This window comes from Corvus hawaiiensis, chromosome 3 (assembly GCF_020740725.1).
Source record: "Corvus hawaiiensis isolate bCorHaw1 chromosome 3, bCorHaw1.pri.cur, whole genome shotgun sequence".
In the NCBI taxonomy this organism is placed as follows: domain Eukaryota; kingdom Metazoa; phylum Chordata; class Aves; order Passeriformes; family Corvidae; genus Corvus; species Corvus hawaiiensis.
The window spans coordinates 92,092,067-92,116,487 of record NC_063215.1 but is presented as its reverse complement, the minus strand read 5'-3'; the positions used below and the strand labels follow the sequence as shown (position 1 = coordinate 92,116,487).

The window sequence follows — 24,421 nt, the reverse complement described above, 5'->3', positions numbered from 1 at the left end:
ATGAAGACACATTAGGGATGGTGGACAAGAGTAGTCTAAGCAAAAAGTGATATTCTAACATCAAAGCAAAATGTTTAGCAATATTTTAGACTGGAACAGGAGACATCTCAGCAAGAAGTTAACGAAACTAACACTTCTGATCTGTGTCCTGTGGTACCTACAATACTGCACTGAGTTCTGAGCTTCCCAGTGGCAGAGAGGAAAAGTGTGAGCACATGCTCACAAGTTACTGGGTTACCCAGGCAAATTGTTCCTTATCAGCAAGGATGCTAGGGCAGCCTATCATAGCTTAAATGAACATGTTTTCCTCCGGCAGCTGGGTGAGCTGGGAGCACACACACAGGCAGCTATTACAGCTTGTCTGTGGAGTAGTAACTTATTAAGCCATGCAAAGTCATGGCTTAATTACAAACTGGCTTGACAGCTTGTGGCTGTCTGTCCCTACCCAATTTAACAACATGAACAAAGCTGAAATGAAGGCAACAGATATAATCATGGCACATCAACCCCTTCAGTTTGTTACATCTCAAAGCCAGCTCATGGCTGCCTGTGTGCATCTCCGAATAAGTACTTCCACACTGCCAATTAAGTGCCTGTGTGAAGGCACTTAACCTGTTGCCCAGCCACGCTTAAGACTGCATTTGTCATTCTAATGCTGAAGCTGAATGACATTTCATATCATGCTGTGATAAACTACAATATTCTGTCCTTCTTTGTCATCTTTTTGAAGTGATGAGCTCCCAGCAGCTAGAGGAAATTTCTGATAATAAGGTCTTGCTTTTATACTCTCAAGGTTAGCTGCATTTCTATTTCTCCATCAGTTTAAATGTATGTGGTTTCCGAGTTTTCCTTACTGTTAGTACCCCTAAGCACTGGTTCATTTACAAATTTATTCCCCACCACTTTCTTGTATCAGTGTCATTAAGGACAATATCTAATAGGTTTAAGCCAAATATTTATCCTGGGCACTGGGGGAGTGTGGGGGGTTGTGATGGTAGGAAGAAAAGCCAACAACCTTTACCCAGACACCTCATTTCTGATCATTAGATTTTGCTTTATCCTCTGTGGATAATCCATCACCTCCATTAGTCTCTGGTATTGCTCTGTTAATTCCTGTCATCTCCTCCTTTATCTAGAATTTGAATGATATTATCAAAGGAAGATCTTAGGTTAATCTGGTAAGGCCCACCTTCACTAAACAAACATTACACTTTCTCATTTCCTGATATACTTACTTTAAAAAGGTTGCTACCAGACAAGTGATTTCATTTGACATGATTTTCTGACTTCTGGAATGGGCATTATCTGTTCTTTCTGCTCAGAAGCTGTAGACTGTGTTTTACTTTCATCTTATATGTAATACTAGCAATTTCCTTTCTCTCCTAGCTATTAGCCATCCTGCCCTCTAACCCTGTCTTTGAGATCACCATCTTTACTGAAAATTGAGGCAGAAATATACATGTAGTTTTAGAATCAGATGTAGACTGTTTCTAAACCCCACTTCTTCCTTAACGGAAAGCAACATCACTTCCTTCTTACAATATAATGTCACAGCTGGATAACGTCTTGCTGTTTTTTCAGATGCCATATACCATAAATCAACCTGATTTTCCACATAAATTCTGCCTTCATTCTCACACTTATTGATGTTTGAGATCCTTCCTGAACCAGACTTTTTTTTCTGTTTCATGCTCTGTGCTTATAATTCTTACCCCTCTCTTGATGCCACTTCTTTTCCACTTATGGCTTGAAGTCTCTACCTCGAAACCATTTTGTCTTCTGTGAGATACAGGATCCCATCATTTGGTTTCAAGGTACCTAAGACTTCTTCCAAGTTCAAGTTTTCATTATACAAGATGATTTTGTTGCCAGATCCCTTCACTTATCACAGTTTCCCTTTCTGAAGTTGTCAATGTTCTATTTTCTTTCACCCCTACGTTTCATCACACAAGTTGTGATCACCTGCTCCAGGGTTATTATTTACCATCAGGCCTTGGAAGGCATATTCCTGAACCATCCAAAAGTGCTACTTTTTAGAGGCTTGGTGACAGTTTGGAGGAGGATTTAATTTACTACCACAGTCCAGAATGTCTGGCTCCAACTGTGAGTAGCATGTATTTCCCAAATTATTAAAGGAGAATTTGAAATCTCACTGTTTTTTGAACCAAGCAGTACAATCTCTTTAACAATATGCAGTTTTCTAACTACCTCCAAACCTTCCACTTAGGGTCTGTAATGATCTCAGGGCCCTCTTCTCTCAGTAAAATTTGCAACCATCTTTTCCAAAAATGTATTGGAACTAAATTTTGAGTTGTTTTTTTACTTGCCTTTTATTTCCAGAACACTGCTTCTTTAACATAGAATATTACTACACACATTTATTTTTAATTCTGTGTTTGCTCAGCCACAAAGTCCTCCTAATCCACGTGTTCTGGTTAGGAACTGAGTTTTCTTTTAGTATAAGGAGGGTGCTCTGAACTGTTTTCTAAAATTCCTCCTTTTTCCCAAAATGCTGGAAATAGTATATACACTTTTCAGTTATTTCATTTTGACACGGTAACATTACTTTTTTGCCTTTGTATCTGTCCTTTTTTCTTTGCTACCCATCCTACATTCTTCCTATTCCTCATTGCTGTAGTAATATTTAATCTTCCTCTTGTTGAGCAAAACCAGGCGAAATAGTACATGAATCTTTCAAAATTTTCTCCGTTCATTTCTTAATGTGAAGATGACCTTATTATCTGTGGTGATTTCCTTCCTTTCTTCACAGATGGTGTAATCTAGAAGGGGTACACAGGGAAGTGGTGAAGAACTAACTACTGTTGTTTAGTGAATTAGTTTCCATGGGAAGTTACTCAGCTGAAAATGAAAGAGTTTGTTTGCTTTGCAGATAAAAAAGTATCCATGTACCATGAATATTGTCAGTGTCTGAGAATGCCTTCTTGTGAAACCAGAACAGTCACCATTTGTCAAACCAGTATGAAGGCCAGTTAAAATACTAGATGTACGCATGCTTCAGACTAAGAGCTAACTTTTTAAAAACAGAGGTAAAAGTTGAGAAAATTACATGAATACTCTGTCAGATCAAGTAGCTTCCCAAAGGTACTTGTTTTTTGGCAGGACCTGGTTTAAAGCTCATTAATTTGAACTTTAAACAAATTTAATTATTGAGATTTGCTGACAGGTACTGCTAAAAGGATGAATCTCCTCAACAGTAAAAATTGGGAATTTTAAAAACTGTGCATGAGAACTCACCTTCATTCCTCTTTAGTGCACCATCAAAGCTGTTTGCAAATTACCTTTATCCCATACTATCTATTTCCCATTTATTATCATTTCTGTAGTTCATAGTTATTTTCATCACCACTAAGAATAAAATGGGCATTGCATGTATTAAAAAATGCCGACTCTTTCAGGCATGCACACATCACCGTCGATCCAACACACATGTATTCCCACAAATATCCTGCCTTGGTAATTTTAAACGAAGCTTAACTGGGGCCAGCCATGAAATGGCACAAAATCCCTGGATTAGCCATTAACTCCACATTGCCACATACAAACCATTATTTCACCTACTTGTTACTTCACCGCCCACCCCTGCTGCCTGTCACCGCTGCTTGCTTCTTGCCACACATACATCTTGAGCAATGCCAGTATTGAGTTTTAGCCCACAGAAACCAGCCAGATATGCACATTTTCTACTGATTAGGAATGTGCTGTTTACGCTGGGTTACGGACTCGTGCACAGTGTAGGTTTTCAGTTAATCTCTAACATTTAAGCAGGTCATGTTTGAAAAGCAGTAGGGGATATCACTTATTACTTTAGAGAAAATGTAGGGTAATATTTATTATTTTGGGAAGTCCATTCTGTAAAGGTTGTACAGCTAGTGAGATTGTATGGAAAGGAATTATTTTATTTTTCCTAAATTTGTTATAAAATTATATATGCAGTTAGAGCTAAAGGTAAAATGAAGGGGATCAGAACCCCTGTAAAACCGAGAAGCAAGGAGAAAGGCAGGGGCAGAAGGCTTGAATGACAACTGAAAGACTAATTTACTATTTCTTGTGGTATTTCTGTACATTTTTGTTTTAGTTGTCACTGGGGGAAGAGTGGCTGCTACAGTAAATTAGATGGAAGAGTCAGTAGTAGCTGAGTATACAATGTTCATACTGAGCAAAATTACCTATTGCTACCTAGGGTATCTCCCTGGCAGGTGGCCAAGAAGCAAAGTAGGGGGTGCAAACAGGGACCTGATAAAATTACAGCCCAGTTCCATACCTGCTGAAATCCGTGCAGGGTATACCATTAAAGAGTGTCAAGCTCTCAAAAAATTCCTGGTGAATCTCTTGAAATAAAAACAGCTTCAAAAATCCAAGAAATATCTAGGCTAAATAAATTTTGCATTCATCAACCCAAAGATACAGCAATTTTTAGCCAGATTTGTCATTGCTTTAATAATACATGAATTATATTTAAATGACTATGAGATATAAGCCTGAGGAAAAAAAAAAAAGATCCCTAGCTATATAAAAGTATCTTGAGTCCCAGATCATGTGGACACTGCAAAGTTAACTAGGTTGATTGGCAGCTGGGCCTGGGCACTCAAATTAGCTTATCTGTGAACAAGTTTTCTATGACAGAAGGGTAACTGCAGTCTCAGCATTCTGGCTCTTTCTGAACTGGCTCACGAGTGCCTGTGCTGAGGCAATCTAGGTTTCATTCTCATTCAGCTCCATCAGCTGGTAGGGAGCTGTGGGAAGCAGCACTGTCACACAGGAGTGAACTATCCCATCTTCTCGGTGCGGTGTGGATGCATTTGAAACCACAGAAGGCAAAGCTTCAGCTCTTAGAGCTGCAGTTGCATCAGTCACCTGGGCAAAAAAGCGCCCTCAGAGCTCTGTGCAAGGATTTTCTGATGTGAGTGGTGGTGCTGATGACCTTAAAGGTAAAAGCTGCACAGTATTTGCTGTACTGTGGATGTAACTCCGGAGGCCCTGGAAAAATAATCCCATCATGTGCCTATGTGGAAGACTGGGAGAGAATTTCAACTCTTTTTCAGGGTCAGTTCCTTTTGAAAACACTCCAGAAAATGAACAGATGAATAAATAAAAAATGCTATACAAACTGTATAGCCGTGATTTCAAGTCCTACATGTAGCGGGTGTTCATTCATGCTGATGTATCCAGTCTGTGCAGAGGAAACACCTCAGAGTAAGGAAAGGCACAAGGGCATCAGCAGACCTTGGTGTGGGAATTGGTATACCATTTCTACAGATAGCACATTAAAGTTTGGGTTCTTGGGAGTGTAAGGCAAGGATATCTCTTCCAGCTTTCAAGGAAAGCTTACAGGGTATGACTGCAGCATTTGAACCGCCATACAGAGCTGTAGGGGCAGGAGCGGGTCCCTCTCCTGCGAAGTGAACCGCAGCTGGCTTCAGCCAGCCATTGAGTGAGAAAGGTGGGAATAACACAGGATTACGTGGGCTCAGACAGATTTTCATGTTCTTTCCTGAATAAACAGTTTTGGTTTGGGGTACGAAAGAAGCTGAAGGGCAGGCAAGCCCACACAGGGTGTTCATTACGGCCTCCCGCGGCGAGGCTGTCGCTGTAGCCGGAGTGGCCGGCGGTGGGAGCAGCTGCCCATTCCTGCACTTCCCACCTGCCATGACTCAGGGCCAAGAGGAGATTTTGGGGTGACCTTATCACCCTCTACAAGCACGGAAAGGACCTTATCACCCTCTACAAGCTGTGGGGCTTGGCCTCTTCTCCCAGGCAAGTAGTGACAGGACGAGAGGAGATAACCCTAAGCTGTGCCAGGGGAAGTTTAGGCTGGGCATCAGGAAGAATTTCTTCACAGAAAGGGAGATTACACATTGGAATGGGCTGCCCAGGAAGGTGGTGGAGTCACTGTTCTTGGAAGTACTTAAGGAAAGCCTGGATGTGGCACTCAGTGCCATGGTCTAGTTACATGGTGGTGCTCGGTCACGGGTTGGACTCGATAAACTCAGGCGTCTTTTCCAACCTAATCGATTCTGTTGACTCAGTGATTCTACTCTTCCGGCGGCCTCGGTGTCAGCAGGGCTCGGTGGGGTACCAAGGGCGGCCCAAGACACCTCCATCGGGCACCCGAGCGGGGCCGCAGCCCCTCCGTTCCCTGAGCCAGGACACGGCGCTCGAGCCCCGCGGGCAGACGGGAACGCAGAGGACCGAGATACCTCCAGCCTCGCTCTTTGGTGCGGTAACACCAGCAGCCGCAGCACATCGGACCGACGACAGCGGTAACCCCAATTCCCGCCGCCCGCTTCCTGCCTCCTGCCTCCCGGGGCGTGCGAAGCGCAACAGCTCCCGCCGGGGTCGCGAGGCCCCGCCCCCCGCGGGCGGGACACCGGCCCCCGCGCGGCCTGATTGGCTGGCGGTGATGTAATCGCGCGCACATACGGGTACTCCCCACTGCCCCCCCGTGGGGCATGGGGGAGGTCGCGCGCTTCTCGCCCGCCCCGCGACCAATCGCCGTGCGGAGCGGCTCGGCGCGCGGGCCCGGCCGCGCTCTGCTGCCCCGCCGGCCGCGCTTGATTGGCAGAGGCGGCAACCAATCAGAAGAAGGCACCCGCGGGTCGATTCACGCCCCCTTGGCGAAGCGGAGGCCGGGGCGAGCGAGGCTGCGGGAGTGGCGGCGCTGGGAGCCAATGGCCTGCAGGCAAACCGTGCCGCCGGGAGGGAGGGGATGTGGCGGCGGGAGGGAGGCTGGGAGGGGCGAGGGCGCTCGTTGACAGCCGCTTCCGTCAGTCCTGCCCGAGGCTGTGAGGCCGGAAAAAAAAAGTGCGGAGAAAGACGGAGTCCGTGCGCTGTAGCCTTGATTGACGAGAGCCGCAGCCAATAGTTACCAAAGCAGAGGGGGGAGGCCCAATCAGAGGAAAGCCTTTAGGCGGGGCCTGCGCGTGAGCGGCGAACGGATCGGCCAGTGACAGTGAGGAAGGGCAGTGCCGACGGGCCCACTGCCAATGGCCGGCGGGAGAGGGTGGGCCGGGGTGAGCCTGGCCCCGCCCGCCCCTCCCGAGCGCGGTGACGCGGGCGGGGGGACGGCGGCTCCAACATGTCCGCGCTGCTGGCTGCGCTCCGAGTGCGCGACCGGGCGGCGGCGGCGGCCGGCGGCGGCCAGCGCGGGGCGGCGCGCGCCTGAGCCCGAGCCAGCACCGCCCGCACCCGCGCCGGACCCCGCAGCGCCGCCGGGGCACGCGGGGCACACAGGTAGAGATAGCGGCCGGGGCAGAGCGGGGGAAGGGGCTGAGCGGGCGGGCCGGGGCCGGGGCTGCGGCGCCGGGGGCGCGGCGAACCCGGCGTGCGGTGGGTGCGCCCCTGGGGAGCGAGCGGGCGCCGCGAGGCCCGGCCGCCGCCTTCCTCCCGCCATGGGAGAAGAGAGGGCCGGGGCCGCGCCGACACGGCCCAGGCCCCGCACGGCCGTGGGGCTGGGGAGCCGGCAGGTAGGGCCCCGCGTGGGTGGCACCGGGGAATGCGCTGGAGGTGTCCGGCACACCCGGAGGTGTCCGGCGTGTGCCGGCGGCTGCGGCTGGAGCCGGGCCGGGGGACGGCCGGCGGGCCGGGCCCGCGCACGTGCATTGGCCTGGCTCTGGGGAGCGTCGGGCCGGGGCCCGTGTTACAGACGGGCTGTGGGGGTGGTGGAAGGTGACGGGCGGCGGGCACGGCCCCGGTGTCGGGGGGAGAAGCTGCCGTGAGGCCTGGGTGCTTGTGACGAGCAGGGAATGAAGTCACAGGCAGATCGGCAGTGCCTGGGAGTCTTTAGGAGAAAAGTGTTGAAGGTAGTTCTTGCTCGTAGTTTGGAGCTTGCTGGCTCTGGGAACCCAATGGATGTACTTTTACCATAATTTACTATACTATCTCCCTCGGAAGAAGGGAGTCATTTTGATGAGTTGGAGGCAGCTAGAAAAATCAGTACCTGTCTTGTTTTGTGTGCTGCGGTAGGTTGAGGGATGTGTTTATACCGTGGGGATGCAGGTAGTGGGTGAAACCACATGTATTTGGGAGTAGTGGTATAGGAAGGCCTGTGAATTTAGGAGTGATAGGTAAACAGGCTTCTCTGTGTTGTGAGAAGTAACGTGGGAAGTTGGCAGGCATCTAAAGGCTGTGGAGGAGGGAAGCTTTGGGTGGTAGGGAAGCCTGTGTACAAGTTACAGGCACAGTGGTAACAGGTTGCTACAAGGTTCTGAACTTGTTTTGTTTGGTGGCCACTGTGGTTAGACTTAATGTGCGAGACCTTCGTGTGTAATATGAGCCGGTATGTGGACAGCAAGTCATGCGTGTTCCTACTGCTGTGCATTGGTTTGTCTGCTGCTCACACTGGGAGCTGAGAGAGATGCTCGGCTGTCACCAGCTCAGTGAGCTCTCTGTCTGGTGTGTGGAGATGGGCTAGAGCAGCAAGCAATGTGGTCTGTGTCCTGGGAACTTGAGAGGAACTGTGAGTTGGTGTTTCACCTGTAATGAGATAGAAAGGCTGGATATTTGTTGTTTGGTCTATGGAATACAAATGGGAAAACGTGTAGCAAATGCCATGTGTTGGGATCATGATGCTGTTTGGAGAAAAGTCTGTGCATATCCTGGGGAGCTGTAGAACTGTAGTTATATATGTTTTTGACAAGTATCAGGCAGTCTAAATTTCTGTGTATTAGGTCATCAAATGCTCTCTTCTTGTAGGTAAATGTCAAAGATGACTGTGGACTATAAGAAAGTGAGGGGGCTTGGGTGGATATTTGGGTGTGGTTGAAAATGGGGGGAAAGATGAATTTGTATACAGGGTGAAGATTATGTTAGGCTATGTATGCACGTGTGTATCAGGGGAATGGTATTTGTGCAAAAGGGAAACTGGAGTTTTCGTATTGCTGAGTTAGTTAGTCTGTGTATAGAGAGAGGAGGCAGGCGTTTTTGGCTGAGGCTATGAAAAGTTGAAATGGCATGGGGGAGGGATGATGAACTGGCTTCAGGGTCCTGTACAGGTTGGAGGCTGTGGGGATTCTTTGCTGCTCATAGTTTGGAGAGAAGTATTTTATAGTTATGGCACCTAATGAAAATTTAAAAAGTGAATAAAGATGAGGCATTTTATTACTGTTATGAATATTACTGGATTAAAGGAGGTTACAGGACAGTCAAGGGGTTTCTGGTAAAGTGCTTTTTTTTTGTTTGTTTATTTTGTTCTGTTTGTTTCACTAGATAAATTGACCATTAACTTTAAGGGTAAACTTTTGCTGAAACTAGTGCTCGTAATGGTGTTGACAGGGCAGCAGCTAACAAAAAGCACTTAATGTGGTGTAGAAAAGCTCCTGTGTGTGTGGGCTCAGGGGCTCCAGTATTATATGTATTTATTATGTGCATTTTCTATACCTTAACGCTTAACTGAGTGCACGTATCCAGAGGATATGAAACCTTCTATACCGGACATATATTTGTGTTTGAGAGAGGGTTAGTGCATCAACATTTGAGGGTCAGTGATTTGTGAAGAGATGATCGGTTTAGAATGGAAACCTGCTTGGATCAGTTGGAAATGAGCAGTAATTACATGTGTGTATCCCATGTTCTGTAAGTTTGGGGTAGTTTGTTCTATTTATTTGCATAGCCCCTCATCTGTTGTTCTGCACATATTTAGAGGAGGCTGTTACACAGGCTAGTGATTTAATTAAGGCACACAACATTGGGATGAGGGAAATGTAATTAATGTAGTATGGAGAGGGCTGCATAGAGGGTGCTGAGAACCCTTTTTTCTTTCATAGTGGTAGCCATGAGGCGATCAGTTAGTCAGGTAAGGAACAAGAGAAGGAAATGAGTAGTCTTGTAGTTACCCTGAACAATTCAGTTCCCTTCTTGTCTCTGGTGTGCATTGCTCTTTTAAACTTTTCTAGTGATAATCACTAATTCTGTCTTAGTAAACTTGTCTCAAGAAATAAAAGCCTATCACAATTAAAATTAAAGCTTGTGAAGTCTGTGTGTTGAACAATCGTTTCACGTGCTTACTGTCAAAAACGACTGCTCTCAGGGGTCCGGTGGAGAGTAGTGAGCATTTCTTACATGAACGTGTTGCCTCCATATTACAAAAGGGAAAGGCACTAAAATCTACTCTCAGTAGTGGATGTAAAAATCTATGTATATGAAGTATTTGTATTAGTCTTTGGAGCAGGGCTTATTTAGACTGCAGCAGGGGATGGGGATGTGCATAGAACAATGTTCAGTGAGTGTTGAATGTCCTTCTTAGATGGAGCAAACTGCAGCACACCTTGCTGAGTGCTGCCATAGTGTTCAGTGGGGCAGGGATGGGCTTGGCTTGTCAGTGTGGTTTCTATTGTTTGGTTTGGTCTTGGTTTTTTTTGGGTTTCTTTTCAAAAAACCACTAAAAATGAAAATGTATCATTTGGTAGTGCCTTGCATCATCAGTCCAGCAGGAATGCTTAAATCTGCCATATAGGTCTACTGCTGTAGTTTAGGAAGTGGGAAATGGCTGTTCTTTTCCAGTCAGCACTGGAAGATAAATAGCTAACCATTGGTTTTTACAAGCACAGTCTCTTCCAAGAGAATGGGAAGGCCTTGGTGAAAGAATCCAATCCCTAACTCCATGTTTGGATTGTGGAGAGTGATTACTGTAACAGGCCATGCATATCTTTGTGTCTATAGTTGGGGGGTTTTTTTCCTAGTATTGATTCTTTCTGCCATCTACCTTAATCAAATATGCTCTATGTTGTTTGGTTTTTGTTTTTTTAGTTCTTGTCACTTGTCCACTGATCTCTCTGAATTCAGTGCTGCACTTTACTCCCCTGTGAAAAAAAAGCATTCTTCAGATCTTGGGCCTTTTAGCAATTCAAGTGATTCAGTCTGAATATTGGTTTTCTCAGTAAATTGGAGGAGAGCAGTGGGGATTTCTTTGGAAAACTGTTGAAATCAAAATTTTTGCTGTCTCGGTTCCTTCCCTATGTATTACTTTGTTAATTCTGTGCTTCAGTTTATGCTTGATGGTCTTCAAGATTTGGCTTACAGCTGTACAGGGTGTGAATTGTGACTTCTTCCTTCTCACTGTCTGCTAGCAGTGTGAATGCAGCATAAAAGTTTTATGCAACTTAGAGGAGTCTGGTTTATCCCCGACCTACAGCATATCAGGTATACATAAAATGTTCAGGGACTTCAATGTCAAAATCTGGACCAGTAATTGCAGCTTCTCATTTTAAAAAAAAAAAAAAAAAAAAAAAAAAAAAAAAAAAAAAAAAGCCACCCAAATAAGATGACATCTGACTAGAGAAGCCCAGAAAGGAGAAATTGAAAGATGATCCCTAATGTCAGAACAAGGATGCAGAGTTTCCAAAAACATTATCGGTACTGTTTTTACTTAACAGACAGCTTTACAAACACCTTAGCTGTTTGGATGATTTCTTTCAGCCTTAGACAGATGTCTAGTATGGGAAACTTAATTCAAACTGCTTGTAATTTGCTTAAGCCTAGTACAGATTTATATTTGTATCTTGTGAAAAAGTCAAATAAAAATTCTGAAGAATTAAAGAGTGTCACTCCAGAAGTAAACTGGTCTGAAAATCTTCATGAGATGGTAAGAAATTACTGAGCTGGGGTAGCTCATCTCTAGTTTCTTGAGATGAGCAGTTCAGCTCATCTCAGTTTCTTGAGACATCATTGGCATGTTGAAACATAAGGGTTGCCAATAAGTGTAGGTTAAATTAGTCTTCTGGCTCTTGGAAAACCCTGTGTTGGGAGAGAAAGCACGAAGATCTTTTAATGTAGAGAATGATGACAGAAGGGAAAACTCCATATCTCAGCAGACAGCAGCCTTGCTTATAATTTTGAAGGAAATAACTCAGCCCAGGTATTTTTGTTCAGCTATGAAAAATGTTATTCACAGCTCTTTTTTTCCCTGTGCACCATTAGTTTCTCATTAACATTACTTCAGTGTGTCATTTAATGATGTCACTACATTACTATCTCCTGGCATAGGTTCTCTTCATCTTTGATGGGAAATAACTTTTTTCATTGAGTTTTCTTTTAAACAAATAGTACAACTAGGTGCTTAATTTTATTTTCACAAGAGTTAACATGAAACAGATCAGAAAAACATTGCTTAAGGATGTTTCAGACTGGGCTACTGGAGAGTTTAAGATGGCTCTTTAGTGAGTATGGTAATGACATGTCAATAACCAGAAACTTCCAGTTAGATCACAAAGGAAAGTGTCATTTGTTCTTTGCTGTTTTCATGGGATTAGTGTGTTAACAGAAAATGTCATCTTCAATAATCCTACTTTTGTGTCTGCCCCCCAGTATAGGAACTTGACCTTTACTGAATGTAGAGCAAACATGGCTCTGCATTGTTAGCATATGAGTTAATTGTTTTTATCGAGGAGGTAATGAAGTAAGATGATGATGATTTGTTGAGCAGAGGAGGTAGCACTTTATTGTAAGTTATTAATGCAGTACTGCTTTGATCTGTTCTCACCAGTTTGTTGGTCCTGCTAAAGGCAGGTATATGTTTGAAACTCATGATCTTCTATTTAAAATTTTTTATAGAAAAAAAAAAATTGATAATGGGAGAGAACTTCTCAATGACGGAACTATTTGTAAAGAACTGATGTTTTGATTCAAGTGAAACAATGAATATTATGTTGGTCAGCTTATACAGAAAAAAAACCCCCTCTGTTCTGGGTGGCTTTGTTGGTTAAGCTGATGTGCAAGTAATAAAAAGCATTATTGAGCACATGCTGCTCTTCCTTTCCAATCACCACATCCAGTGGAGCCATCGATTGAGTTGTGTTTTCAATGTTATATGAAAAGTTTTATAAAACAGTAAGTGTAGGTGATGCATGAAGTATATTGGGTGGGTTATTTTTTATTTTATTCTGAAAACTTTTCTAGAAGTATCTCCCTAGCTTTTGAAACTGCTAACCTGTAAAGAGGTGGGGACAGAAGTGAATGAGTGGTGATACACTGCTGCTATCATTACTCCAGAAAAAGGAACACCCTGCGCAGCCCTCCTTTCTAGGGCTTTTGAGGTGCGTGTTGGCAGCTTAAGTCTGTGGGTTTACTTCCTACTGCTTGAGGCTCTCATAAATGAACGGACAAGATCTGCCACATTGATTGTATTTATGTTAGCAAGCAGTATGCTGCAACTGAAGAAGGTTGTAGAGAGAAGCTGTAAGTTAGGTAGACTCAGTGTCCCCAGTGTGTGTACTTCATGGGGTTATTTTAGACTAATTGTGTCTGGTTCTGTGGACTGAGTATGTTCCAAACCTTCCCAGAGTTTTGATGTAGGTTAATCTTGGAGATGTTCAGATCATGTGTTCAGAAACTTCTGAGAGATGTGAACTAAAATACAGGAAGTGGGTGACAGATTTACTTCAAAAGCGTGGTCTTAATTCAAACCGAAGTGCCAATGCAGCTGTACCCACTGCATCTCTAAAAGGCACGTTAGAGCACTGCAGAGCGTGCTGAGCTATGCAGGGGGAGTGGGTTCTATCCTCTGCTGCCTCCTAAGTGTTGCCAGGCCTGCAGAAATTGTCCTGCTGCTCTCTGACCAAGGATTGCTTGTTTATCTTGACTGGTAACTGAATATCTATTCCCAAATTATTGTCCCTAGTTTTGAAATTTTGTGTGAAAATGACAGTGTTAAAATGACAATAAATTCTGAAAAGTAGTTCTTTCATGGTTTTACTTCAGTTAATCAAGAATGAAACTAGCTGTGTGAGCAGCAAGTTACGAAGCCTGACTTCCTGCGGCTTTATGCCTTGTGGTTGGATTTTTCTGGGTACGTGGTATTGTGACTTCTGTAAGTATTCTCATGTGTTTGGGGCACTATCTGTCCTGATATCCTGTATGGGATGATGGTTTTGGTAACACAGTTGAGCTTCTACTGCACTAGTTTGGATGTGTGTCTTTGATGTGACTGTTTATTTCCACAAAACTCATAGGACCTGATTATTTGTGAAATATTTACCCTTGTGTAAACTTTTGAGTTGTGTTTCAGTGAGACTGTGGGGACACAGAGAATACACGCTATAGCTTGGCTTGCTGGGGTTTTATTTTATTTTCCACTGATATTATTTTTGTTTTACTGTTTGTGTGTTTGTTTGTTTTTAAAAAATAATTACCACTGTTTAAAGTTTCTTCCAGAAGAGTTAAAAGTATATACCCCATAACATTTCAGGCAACTTGCCTAGAAATAGGAAATTGTGTTCCTCATGGCAGCTTCTTAAGAGATGCTAAAAATCTCTTCTTTATAAGATAGATAAAATTCTTCAGAGTATTAAACATGCTTGTTAAATATCGACAGGTGTAAAGTTGCCTTTGTATATTGCAGATGTATATATGGTGCCACATATAGTAGTTTTGGACCATGATTCTAGGAGAGAAGCGAATGAGGGTTTTGACATTGTGTAAATCTCTGGGGTACGGCTAGACTGGACTTAGAGGGTGGTGGATTAGCAAGTGGAGGGGGCAGGGACACAAACTCACTGTTTGTGATTGCCCTTGTGACCTTGAAAAACTGCTGAAACTGTAATGTGCTTTGAAACTTTTCAGATGAGAAGTACTGTACTGAAACTATGTGGTACCATGGGCTGTTTTGAGAGTTCTGTCTTCCGTGTATAAAGCTAAAGAAATTGTTCCTTTTGCTTCTGTTTGAAGTGAGTCTATACTCTAAGCACTGCCTTCAGAGAGCTTCTGTAAAGGTATGAAAGGTGAATGTAGCACATACTTTGGGTTTTTTTTGTGTCCTTTCTTCTCCTGCTCTCTTTCCCTAGTATAATAATAAAATGTCCGTACTATTTGTTCTAGTTCCCGAGAGGAAAATCTTACCCTGGTCAGAAGGTGCTCTGCATACCAGCTTGTGCACAAGACCTCACTTTAGATACGGTACTAGTTGCAGGCACTGGCTTCTGGTGTCTGAGATTAAGCTTGGTTCTCTGTGGAACATTTGATAAAATTGTTCATAGCTGACTTTTCACTAAAAAGTATTTTTTAGTGTGCATGTTCAAAGGAAACATGAAGTTCTTTTTTATTTCAGCTGTTGTAAAATTCGAATCCAGTCTTAGCAGAGGTAGTCCACTTACTCCCTCAGGTAGTGTTCAGTCCTTCATCTTGGAAAGTAAAGCAGCTCCATCTAGCTCAAGAGAGCCCCAGTGCACAGTACAGGCTGTTAAGGCTCACAAATGCCTCACTTTGGGTGTTGTCAGTAAGAACTGAAGTGGCGCCTCTAAGGAGGTTATTAACAATGTCTAATTACAGGTGGGATTTACACTCAATGAGTGTTATTCAGTAATTGTGGGACTACTGCCTGTACTTGTATCAAATGGACTCCTCAGGTGGGGTGTTTATCCATTTACTAGGCTCTCATGTTTTCTGTGCCTTTATCACTTTTCCAGGAGAAACATTACAGCAAGAGGTTTTTTTGTTTCACTTTTCCTTTTCTCTGAGATAATGTGTTTCCTGCTCTTTTCTTTGCTGATTGCTTACGCTAGTGGATGAATTTATTGGACTCCTCCGTAAGTCTAGGTTGTGTCTGATTATGTTACTCTAAGGAGTACTTATCTAAACAAGTAGAAGGTTGTGCACAATACTTCAAATAATAGAGGTTTTATACATAAGATGAAAACAATGTTGTGAAAACAATAGCTAGAGCTGGGAGGAAGAGGATAGTGTGAAACCTGTTCTGTAAATGCTCTGTAAGTGCACCGCAATTCAAACTGCTGTTCAAAAGATAACCTCCAGTTCATAAGCATTCAGTCATTTAAAAAAATGCATTAATAATAGGAATTGTTTGCTTTGTGTGAGTTTTCCGACTAGCCCTCTTTTTGATTCTGTGCATCTCTTGCAGTGTAAAGAAACTGGAAGCAGTTCAGTGTGTCTGTCTCTTACAAGTAATTTGTGGGATCATGGAAAAGACAAGCATTCCACTTTTGTGGATGATTACATTGGAAAGAGATGTTTCACAGTGTTTGCTAGAGTCAAATAGCTGTGCAGTCTCCTCTGCAAGCAGGCCTTGAGAGCTCATCTGTTTTTCCATAAGTGGTAGAAGTTGATAGTTCGACATTTTCCTGTGTTTTAAAATTGAAATAATAATTAGGCTTGTGTGTGGTGGGGAAGGAAAAGATAGGACTCTGCTATAGTGACAATGGTGTTTTGTATCTTAATTTTATATCATAGTAAACAATAACTTCATTTTACTTTTGTTTGGCCTTTGGTTTCTTATGCTAAACCATGCCTATACTATTGTGTCTTCTTACAGTATTTGAGTGTGAAAGTAATGGCAGTTAAGAGCTGTTGAAGATCGATACCTAGTTTGTAACATTAAATCCAATTGGATGGCATCTCAATTTCTTAACTAGAATGCACCAAACACAAGTAATTGTAGGCCAGAGAACTTCTCTAAAATATTTAATAAACTCAATATAGTAGCTGTTGTTAACCAAAACAGCTTATTTTGTGCTTTTGACTATTGTTACAGTATTATCTTAATTTAAAGAAAAAAAGGAATGCTGTCAACTTAGCATATCTGACTTTTGGAGGGAAGTGGATAAGACTACAAACGGTTGAAACAGTTTCTCATGATTTTTTAACATGAGGTGAAAATGGTGCTTTAGTTCTGGAGTTAGAGGAGAAGAAACAAAATTCTGGTATAATTCAGAATTCTTGAAATTAGCTTGTGTGCAGTGCCAATGACAGGAAACAGAATTTAACATGGTTAGAAAAATGTCACTCTGGAAGGTACTCTGCAATTGTACTTTATTAATTCATATTTGGAAAAAAAAAATTCCTTGAAAAATACCATATATTCACAGATGTATTTAACAACCAGACTATTCTCAGTCTGAAGTTTTCTGTATTTCTGAATCTGTACAGAGGGAATGTAGGGTTCAGTTACTGCTGGAAGTGATCTTTTTTCACTGTTTTGATTTGTTCAGGCTTAGGAGATTCAGATGTGTTTTGTATAAACAAAAACTTGGGGTAGCAATGCCATAGCTGAAGTAACTAATTTTCTGGAAAAGTGTCTTAAGATTTCTCCGGACTCGAAACCTGATTATATTGTCAGGTTTCACAAAGAATAGGAAGCTAATGTGGAAAACTTGTTAATAGGTCTCTCCCCATTGTCTCTTCCTCCAAAGGTCTTGTTTGTTTATTGAAGCACTGATTAAAACAAACTCCTGCATACAAAGCACATGTGGCAGCTTAGGTCTGTAATGAGTTGTCAGATTTGTGCTTAAAGCCTTTCTAAAGCCAGGTAATGGTCCTAGAACGCTGTATTGAAAACTCCATCACCCTTTTCTGCTATTTCTCTTCTTTTTAGTAGTCGGCATCTTAAGCTACTGCTAGTACAATAAGAAGTGGTAAACTAGGCCTGTGAGCAAACTTTCTTCTGCACAGAAGGAAGTTCTTCGTTTTGTTCCAATGTCAGAAGTTGGTTTTTTTCCAGTTAGTGTTTATCCTCTCCTTTCCTTGAGTCAAAGTCTCATACTGTTACTGCAAGACAGAAACTGAAGTTTAAGTCAGGAGAGGACATGAAAAGTGGTGCTCTTAGTAAGGAGGAAAACTACAATGCTTTCTAAAGAACTTACTACATAAATTAACTGAAAACTTCAGCTAATCCAGAGAATACTTGAGTAGGCAGAGCACAGTATTCATCGAGGAGTATTCCTTCTTGCTCTCATCGTGGGGATCTGTTTTTTGTTCATTCGTCTGTTCATCATGTTAAAGATTTTTATCAGTACATACACTGCACTGCCTTTTATTACCAAGTTCTGCTGCCTGCCACTACCTCTGCTTGCCTTTCAGAGGTATCCTGACTCTTCTTGGTACTGGCATGAGTAAAACCCCAAAAGTAAAAATTGACCACTGACATTGCTGGGTGACGTGGGGAAGAGCTTCTTGCTGTTAGTCGTCATTTTTGACCTTATTTTTGTTTGTATTTGGTTTCTTCGGGCTCATTTTCTCCTGTTGAATCCGCTCTTGAGAAGGATGGGGGGAATGAGAGAAGATTTAGTCTATAGTGCTTTTTCCTGAACTGTGCAAGTTGTTGGGTTTTTTCACCCTGAATTGTGTAAAAAGTCCTGCAGATAGTGGAAAACTTAGTGCATTATGGATTTAAGGTGTCCTGGCACTGATAGACTTGGATCACTGTTGCTGAAGAAGCGAAGATTCCTGAAAAGTCCTTGGATGACTGAAAGGATGTACTTTGACTGAACTGCCTTGTTCAGAGAAGGAAAGTTAAGAGTGAGCTGATGTGACCCAGATTAATTTTTACATTAAGAGGGAAAATAGCAATAAAGCTTATTATGCTCAACTGTCAAAGGGTAGTGCCTTCAAAATTCTATAGATGGCAGAGTTCATGTAACTAGCGTGTGATTCAGTTGAAGCTTAGTTTCTCTGCGTTGGTTTCTAGTCATTAAATCTTATGCTACCTTGGTGAGGGTGCTGGGCACTACATCAGCTTCCTTGTCAGCCAGGCACTGCTGTTACTTTTTGCAGCTGTTTAAAAACAATGGGTATAGCATCTTCTTGGAAGCTGAGTCATTTACCGTACATGGTATAGCTTTGGTTTGTCTCTCATTATGAGGAGTTCATCCCCTCTACCCAAACAGATTTCTGCTGCATGCTGCCTAGTTGGTATCTGGTATTCCTCTCTTTAGTTAAAGGTCCGTAGAATAGTTTGGTTTTTCACCGCCTTTCAGTGTTGACACAGTATAGAAAAGAGAGGTTTTGCTAGGCCTCTGCATGCACTCAGACATTTGCTTCTGGAACCCACTCATAGTCCTGACTTTCATTAAGGAAGAGGTTCTTGTATAATTACCTAAGTATATTAGTGCTGTTGTATTTTTGCAGTTTTCTGCTTCTGACCATGTGCAGGTTCCTCTTCTCATGCTGATAACTTGGCTTTGTCTCATCTCGTGGTAAGAGTTGGGTCATGTGTGTATGTTGGGTACATATTGCTGAGATTAATTTTCTCTTAGTTTAGCTTCTTGAATCAGCTTGCTGCATGAGGATATGAGAGCAACTACTGATGCCAAAATTGGGGTAGAAGCTACCCATGATAGGGGGTGGGCTTACAGCTGTTATCAGTTCAGCTTAGCCTAACTTACTGTAAGACTGCATGCTGAGGTGTTTCAAAGGAGGTTCTTGTGTAGTTATTAATGTTGGTTCTTGACACTGGTGGTTTGGATATCTGATGACCTATCTTGTGAATGGAAGTTCTGTGGAATGTTACTGCTGATGAAGAGAAGACCCTAGAGAAGTCACATAGCTGTGACAGTGTTCGCAGTGTCACCAGCCATGTTTCAGTCCTAAAGTAAAAGAGCATGCAACTGAGTGTTGACATTAAAGCATCTATTATAACTAAATTAAAAAGGTCCATCCCCTCTTTTGGATTTTCTCCAAATGCACAGCCTGCTACAGATGTTTATATGACTCCCTTCATAGTAGTCATTCCAGTTTAATTAAATACCAGTGCTTGCTGACAAGAATATCTGTAGGTACACGGGAATACAACAGAAACCAAAACTTTGCATAGCAAAGGTCATGATAAGGAGTTCGTCAGAAAGTTTCTGAGCAAGTCAAGCTGTTTCTCTGTGCATTTTGTCACATCTGCAAATATCCTTAGGGGATAGGAGGACTGCCTCAGCTCATCCACGTGGTGTTGGTCACCACTTAATGTGCCATTAGAGTATCCTACCCACTGCCTGTTTCTGGCCTAAGTTTTGATGAACTGCAAAGGGACTGAACTATTTTGGGTGAAACATGAGTAATGTCATCACTAGTAAAGAATAGAGTTTGCAGTTGTTTGTCAGGCACTGGCTGATTCTGTGTCCAGGAGTTTTCGTATTCACTCAGTTTTGGAGGTTTCTTGAAATACGGTTGGGGAGAAATTCAAGCTGTCTGAAAAAGATGGAAGCAATCTGAATTCTAGAAATGCTTTATAATGTCCATTGTGAAACATGTTTTGAGTTTTCTTTGTCATTTGCTGTTCTTTTCCACTTCTTTGTCTTCTCTTTCTCAGCCACCTGTTTCTGTAATAAATTTTAGATACAGTAACAAAGACCAAGTTCTCCCTTTTATAACCTCTGCTATTGACTGTCTTGTAGCCAGATACCTTGAAAATTATCCAGAAACTCAGTTGTTTGATGGCTGTGTTTCACATGTTGAGACCTGCTTTTTTTTTATGCACAGAGTTCTTGTGTTTAGGCTCTGGAGCATTTGAATTCTGCAAATTGTTGAAGCATAGAAATGGTTCCTGTTCTCTGTTTCAGGCATCCTTGCTGTTATATAATAAAGAAAGCTTTCTGTTTCACTTAATAAAAACACTAAATGCTGCTTTATTTGGATAGCACTATCAGTAAATAGTTTATATAAATCTGTAGAAAAACAAGGAAAACATTTTTGAAAAAGGTGACTGTTTTCAGTCTGCCTAGCTTTACCAGGGGTCAGTCGTGCTTGACTGACCTGACTGCCTTCTGTCTAGGTCTTCAGCTGAGGATAGAGCAGTGATTTTTTTTTTTATTTTGACTGTAGCAAGATGTTTTGGTGTCCCACAGCATACTCCTATCTACAGTCTCAGTTGGGAGGATGACAAGACAAATCAAAACTGGTTGAGGAGTTATTTTAAAGGGTAGGTGGCCAATGGTTCATACTCTGTCTGGACAGCAGTTACAACCAGAGCTCCTCAAAGGTCTACTGTCTACTAAGTAAAATAGTTTTAATATAGTGACTTACTCTTGTTGACTGTTTTTGATATTAAGCAGTAGTTACTTGGAATCTGCCTATTGAGTAGGCTTGGAATAAGCAAGGTACGTTCATTGAATAAACATTTAATCTAAGAACGGAAAAATACTCTTTTTCGGTGTCAAAGATGATGTTTTAGAACATTGTAGTTATCAATATGTCTTGTCTTATTTGCCTTTGGTATTCTGAACCTTGTGGTAAAACAAGGTGATTTGTAGAGCATTAGAAATTGCTACGGAGGGAGGGGTAAGCAAGATGCTGGATAATGAAACTAAATCTCAGTTTTTCTGAGATTAGTTTGTTTTCACAAACCTGGACAAAGAGGGAAGTGAACTGTCATCTTAGATGCTACATGTAGACAGTCTCCAGAACAGACAATGCTTTAGTCAGATTCTTGGTGGAGAAATAATATTCTGAAGGTCTATGAAGGTGTGGTGGGTTTAACTGTGGTAGCCCTTCTCATCGGTTTGAGGAGATGCAGCCTTGTTTCTTTCTTGTAACCAAGAAAGCTTAGGGTGTTTCTGGTTGTATATTTTCAAAAATCTAGAGCAGCTAGTAACAGGCTACCTTGTCAGGGTTTCTGTGCTTTAAAGTAAGTTAGAATCTCAGCTTTTCGTCTTTCTTTTCCTTTGCATCCAGGATGTGGGTATATTATTGTAAACAATTGCATTGGTATGCCAGACTTCCTCATTATCTCTGCACTTAAACATGCATACGTACACATGAATGTATGCAGGGTCTCTCTGCCATGTGGTTTACGTATCCCTGGTTTGGAAATGGATGTGCTTACATGACATCTGTAAAGGTGGTACGTATTGAAAGTGGGAGTTTTTTGGCAAGTAGTTGCCATGGAATAGTTGGTATCTTAGATCACTTCATACTTTCATCTTTAACGAGTGAGAAGCAGTCATGCGGTGTTTGGCTGCATTGCCATAGACAAATAGGAACTTCTTGACTAACTTGGCCTCTTCCAGTGGTTCATGGAGTTTATTAATTTCAGTTTAGCTGTTACTATTAAACAGTTGAATTAGAGATTTTATTGAGTATTGTGTTGAACTAGGAGAGAAGTTGGTCAATTCTTCCATCTTACTGCTTTCAGACTCACAGGCTCTTCTGCTTTATTCACCCCTAATATGCAAGGAAGAGTCTCTAAAGTGAATCTTTATCAGAAAGACAAAGATCTGGAAGAAATTTTACTTTTGTACTGCGTTCAAGGTAAGACTTTCAAAATTGTCCGTGATCAGATGACACAAAGCATGAATACTGAGACTTGGCAAAATGGTACTGTTTATGAGTTCTTGGCTTGTGTATTATACTATTCCTGCAGAATGTTATGACTCTTTATTAAATATTAAATACTTCTGCATATTTCTGTTGAAATGCACTAATGATCAGAGGTATATAAGCTAGTTGTGGCTGTGTTCCTTAACTAAAATAGTCAAGTAGGTTGCTACTTGTGGCTAATGTTTACTGCAGAGCTGTCTTTTGGGTAGTATAGGTGTTGCTAATTATAAAACTGATACACTAAGTTGCATGATATGGAATGTCTTATTAAATTGGCAGTGTCTTAGTAACTCTTCTTTGTTTACTTTGTGGTCCCTGTGCTGAGCTTATTGTAATTCTCTGTGAATGTAGAGAGTGAACACACTCTTTAGTAATGTTTTGGTTGCTTTCAAAATATCAGGAAATAATTGGAATTCAGAGGGCAAGTTTGCTGCGTTTTGGAGAAAATGGTAGATGCATTTCTTTTAATAAAGCCATAGCTTCAAGCACCTGCACAGTTGTCACCTTTCTGCAAGTTAGAGCATGATCAGATGGTAAGAGCCATTAGCATCGTTCAGCAGAGATGCCGTTGCATTCAGCTTCCATGCACAGTTTAACAAAATGTTAATAACATTTGTTGTGTCATTCCCACACCACTCCCAGGGAATAGCGGAGGATATATGCGCACACGCACCCACACTTGCGTGCGCACACGCACACACATACATGTGTGGGGCCGTGAAGCTGATTAGAGGGCTGTAGCACTTCTCCTATGCAGAAAGGCTGATAGAGTTGAGGTTGTTCAGGCTGGGGAAGTGAAGGCTCTGGGGAGACCTTACAGCAGCCTTCCAGTGCCTAAAGGAGGCCTACAAGAAAACTGGAGAGGGACTTTTGACAAGGGTGTGCTATGATGGGACAAAGGGTAATGGCTTTAAACTGCAAGAGGGTAGGTTTAGATTGGATATTAGGCAGAAATTCTTACTGTGAGGGTGGTGAGGCATTGGAGTTAGTTGCCGAGAGAAATTGTGCATGTCCTATCCCTTGCAGTGTCCAAGGCCAGGTTCGGTGGGGCTTTGAGCAACCTGGTCTAGTAAGAGGTGTCCTTGCCTGCAGCAGGTGGGTTGGAACTATGTGATCTTTAAGGTCATTTCCAACTCAAACCACTCTGTGAAGAATGGAGACGCACATAGCTATCCCTTTACAGAGATGGTATTTGCACAGAAAAGAGAGTACACGGCCATGGTCTCCAGTCATAGAAGAGATCTTGGAGACATTCAGAAGAGTGTGGGAGATGTTTTGGGGATTAATGTATAAGTAGCCCTGCATTAGGCAGCTGGTTGCCTAATGCTAGCTCTTCAGTTTTTGGGGGGGTGGAAACCCACTGAAATCGGCGTTCATTGTGCTGCGTTCAGCATCCGTTTGAAAGCTCAGATCAGCAGTCTTCTATTCACGTACCTGTTTCTGAGTTTTTGTGGCTGAGGGTCTGTTTTTTATGTAGTAGGTTTTACTGAATTATTTGTGTAATCCCCAAGCTAATTGTCTGCTTTTCTTTTAAACCGCTAAATTCATCTGATTCTTTCAGTTGTCATTCTGCAAATGCCTGAATACTTAAGAGTATTCCTTAGTGTGCCATGATTATTTTATGGTTTCCTAGTTTGATCTAGATGGTTTGTTACACTGGTATAGAATACATGCTGGTTAAGCTTTGTGGTAATAAAGTGATAAATGTGGGCTTTGGAATATAGAAATAATTTTAAAATGTCTTGACAAGTTGTCTCATAAATGGGATGGCAGAGTAGGGTGTTTGCCCCTTGCTACAGTTAATATGTTTTTTTAATGTGTCTTTGTGCTAAGATGTTTCCATCACTATTCAGTCCAGCAAGGGTGTGTCTCGGAGCCAGCAGTGTACAGGAGCAGTAGTAACCTTTGGTGGAGCTGGAGATGGTGTCTTAATCTGTGTTATCCAAATTTGCCTGCAGCTGATGTCTGAAATGATGAGTAGCATAAAGCGAATGTTGAATTATTAACATGCTAACTTTCCTGAAATCCTTTTGGCTGTCAAGTCTATCATTACTGCATTGACTGCCTGTAATGCCCTTAAGCACCTTCTCTAATATTGATTTCTTGAAAACTGGCATGATCTTCTTTCTTGTATGTTAGTTTTAGCATTCTTGCTGATAAAATTGCCGTTTGAATTTTTGCAGGTATAGTTCAACATGTATTGTGATACTTGTATAGTGGCAAAATTAAAACAGTTTTTACTCAGTAGAGAGACCTGAAACTTCAGCATTGCAATATATATTGCAAATTGAGAGTTTAAACTATTGATTAAAAGTGAATCCAAGTGACTTATTATGTGTTGCAGTCTGAATTGGACAAAACTTTGAGTTTTTAA

General features: G+C 42.2%; 1 protein-coding gene across 3 annotated transcripts in view; it reads left to right on the top strand.

Moving 5' to 3' along the window:
- The first annotated feature begins 7,159 nt into the window (after positions 1-7,159).
- PPM1B (protein phosphatase, Mg2+/Mn2+ dependent 1B) overlaps positions 7,160-24,421 on the top strand; it is a 61,510-nt gene continuing 44,248 nt past the window's right edge. The window contains exon 1 of one of the 3 annotated variants that reach the window (XM_048297098.1): positions 7,160-7,251. The gene's annotated coding sequence lies outside the window, so the exon portion shown is untranslated. Of the gene's footprint in view, positions 7,252-21,874; positions 21,979-24,421 lie in introns of those variants that run through there. The other 2 variants (XM_048297103.1, XM_048297099.1) reach the window with 2 other exon arrangements.